Source organism: Chlorocebus sabaeus, chromosome 14 (genome assembly GCF_047675955.1).
Source record: "Chlorocebus sabaeus isolate Y175 chromosome 14, mChlSab1.0.hap1, whole genome shotgun sequence".
NCBI lineage: Eukaryota > Metazoa > Chordata > Mammalia > Primates > Cercopithecidae > Chlorocebus > Chlorocebus sabaeus.
The window spans coordinates 73,235,037-73,238,639 of NC_132917.1; the positions used below are offsets into that span (position 1 = coordinate 73,235,037).

The 3,603-nt window shown below is 42.8% G+C and overlaps 1 pseudogene; it reads left to right on the plus strand.

Annotated features, from left to right (window-relative positions):
• Positions 1 to 1,976: 1,976 nt before the first annotated feature.
• Positions 1,977 to 3,320, plus strand: LOC103220051 (small ribosomal subunit protein uS2 pseudogene; annotated as a pseudogene).
• The last annotated feature ends 283 nt before the right edge of the window (positions 3,321 to 3,603 follow it).

Sequence of the window (3,603 nt, forward strand, 5' to 3'; positions counted from 1 at the left end):
TAGGAATACTGCTACAAAACTGAGTGAGGAAAAAATATATCTGAATACAGGTGAGCCTCTGGAACACTCCCTAAGAATGGCATATCCAGTAATAAAATCTAGTGGCAGACTACAGTACCCCTATGGTTTGGACCACTCCATGGATAAAATGGCTCAACTGGCTGAGACACAGGCTGAGAAAAAGGGAACATGATGTTGACATGATAGCATTTCAGTAACATTCTGTAACTTGTGCCCCGCTGCAGAAATGAGGACTTTAGGAGCTATCTTATGATTCCTCAAATTATGCATATGCATATGTAATTACACATATATAAATACTTATTTTCAATTATACATTTTAATATTCCTTGTATCTTTCTTCTACTATTTTATATAAGGCAGATGTTTTTGTTATCTGACGCTGTATTAAAAAACCACCTAAAAATTTAATGTGTTAAAACAACAATTTATTAGCTTTCACAATTCTGTGAGATGACTGGGTACTCTGATTTCATGTGGGAGCTAGAGTACATCTTTCCAGTAATTTTTTTTAAAAATTAGGTTGACCAGAGGAGTAATTCTATTGCTTATAACCAAAGAAGGCTAATTGGAACAGAAATTGGTACCTGAGAGTGTGTTCTAAGCAAAAGGCCCTCAAAGAAATATGGTGTATTTTGATTATCAGGCCAAGATAAGACAAGAGGCAATTACACTCCAATTTCTAACTGGGGCAAAGAAATGAATAGCTCATTGGACCCAGTGGAGAAATTCCAAAAGTTCTAGGGAACTTGGGAGCAGGTGCCTACAATAACCCCAGAGCCTGCTCAAATGGGCACCTTAACAAAGTGGCCCTGGTGGCAGGGATGGATGCCATATATGAACTAAAAAATATGAACTTCCTTTCACTAAATTTGAGCTCACTACCACCTGTTATGTACGCAATTGCTGACAAGAGCATCCAGCTGTGAACCAGTGCTATGATAGCAACAACTGTTGAGAAGATAAGTGAGTTGAGATCATGGGGTCCCATGACATCATGGATGAGACAGCAATTTTGGACTCACGGGAATGGGAACTTATTGCATGTTTCATGTTGTGCTCACTGGTTCGTCGTATACTAAATATATTATGTCTATCTAGCTGCCTATCTAGCTATACACACACAAATATATACATACACATATAGGTATATAAAACAAGATTCCTGGCTCATGCCTGTAATCCCAGCACTTTGGGAGGCTGAGGCAGGTGGATCACCTGAGGTCAGGAGTTTGAGACCAGCCTGGCTAACATGGTGAAACCCCTATTTTAGTCTCTACGAAAAATACAAAAATTAGCTGGGAGTAGTGACAGGTGCCTGTAATCCCAGCTATGCGGGAGGCTGAGGCAGGAGAATCACTTGAACCTGGGAGGCAGAGGTTGTAGTGAGATGGGATAGTGCCACTGCACTCCAGCCTGGGAGATAGAGTGAGACTCTGTCTCAAAAAACAAACAACAAACAAACAACAACTAAAAAAACAAAAACAAAAACAAAAAAAACCCACACGATTTCTCTCTACATATGCCATATATTAACTTTTATAATTTTTTTCTATTGTAGAAGCCTTATAAAAATGAAGCTATTAATGGAGCAACTTAGCCCTTAGTGGAAATGACTCATCCTAAGGGAGACTTCGCCACCAGGAGTCAATGGCAGGTTATAATCAGCTTCCCCTCCACCCACTCAAGCACCTGGAGATGCCCTTCACTTTCTGCCCACCTAATGCCCCCAGGGGTCAGCTGGGAGAGGAAATTAAAAGTTCTCCAATAGGCAGATATCTATATCAGCTCCAGTGAAGCCACATTTATTCCAGTGTTCTATTCAGAATGTTTTGACCAGCCAGTTCAATTTGAAGTTCATTTATTTCTTTTGACAATGTTAACCAAGTACCTCCTTATATGCCAGAGGCTGTTTTAGGGACTAGGCATGCAGTAGTACAAAAAACACACCAAATCCCTTTTCACACTACCTAGAGAGGGGTCCATACAGTGTTGTTCTGGATTGCCATAATAACTTAAAGGAAAATGTTCACAAAGTCTGGAGTCCTTAATGTTCTGCAAATGAAAGAGGAGGATGTCATCGAGTTCCTTGCAGCAGGAAGCCATTTAGATGGCACCAACCTTGACTTCCAAACGGAACAGCACATCTATAAAATGAAAAGTGATGGCATCTACATCATAAATCTGAAGAAGACCTGGGAGAGGCTTCTGCTGGCAGCTCGTGCCATTGAAAACCCTACTGATGTCAGTGTCATATCCTCCAGGAATCTTGGCCAGCAGGCCATGCTGAAGTTTGCTGCTGCCACAGGAGCCATTCCAATTGCCAGTCACTTCATTTCTGAAACTTTCACTGACCAGATCCACTGGCAGCCTTCTGAGAGCCACATCTTTGGGTGTTTACTGATCCCAGGGCTGACCACCAGCCTCTCAGAGGCATCTTATGTTAACCTGCCTATCATTGTTCTGTGTAACACAGATTCTTCTTTGCACTATGTAGACACTGGCATTCCTTGCAAGAAGAGAACTCACTCAGTGGGTCTGATGTGGTGGAGGCTGGCCCAGGAAGTTCTGAGCATGCATGACACCATCTGCCATGAACAACCATGGGAGGTCATGCCTGATCTCTACTTCTACAGAGATCCTGAAGAGACTGAGAAGGAAGAGCAGGCTGCTGCTGAAAAAGCTGTGACCAATGAAGAATTTCAGGTTGAAATTCCTAGCTCTTGAGTTCACTGCTGCTCAGCCTGAGGTTGCAGGCTGGTCTGAAGGCGTGCAGGTGCCCTCTGTGCCTATTCAGCAGTTGCCTACTGAAGACTGGAGTGCTCAGGCTGCCACAGAAGACTGGTCTATAGCTCCCACTGCTCAGGCCACTGAATACATAGGAACAACCACCGAGTGGGCTTAAAGCTGTTCTTCCACAGGCTCTTAAGCAACATGGAAATAAGTCTGGTGGAAAATAAACATCATTTTCTAAAACAAACAAACAAACAATCAAACAAAAAGACAAAAATTGCTTCTCATGGAGCTTGGGTTCTCATGGTGGGAAGCGAGACAAACAATAACTAAATAAATAAATTTGGGTGGTAATAAGTGCTAAGAAGAAAAATAAAACATGGGCAAGGGTGTGGGGATGTTGGGTTATCACAGAAGGCCTCTAGTAGGGCAAAGACTCTGGACTGTGTTCCAGGCAGTGAGAACAGCCCACGCAAGGGCCCTGAGGTGGCAGTGTGCTCTGCACGTTGAGGAACAGTGAGGAAGTCAGCATGGCTGGAGTGGTGTAAGCAAGGGGTATGAGTAAGAGTTTGGATCTGAGGTATTACAATGGAAGCCAGATCATGTAGGCTCCTGTAGGCTTTGGTTAGGACTCTGGATTTTATTGTGACTGTGGTTGAAAACCCTTGTAGCATTTTGAATAGAGACATGAAATGCTCTGTTTAATGATTTAGTGGGATCACTCTTGCTCCCCTGTAGAGAATGGTCTTGGTCTTTGATGCAAACCAGTTCCATGCCTCTACATTTCTTCATCTTCAGCACATAAAAATGCAAGCTCCCCCCATTTCCTCTCACTGTAGGACTTTCATC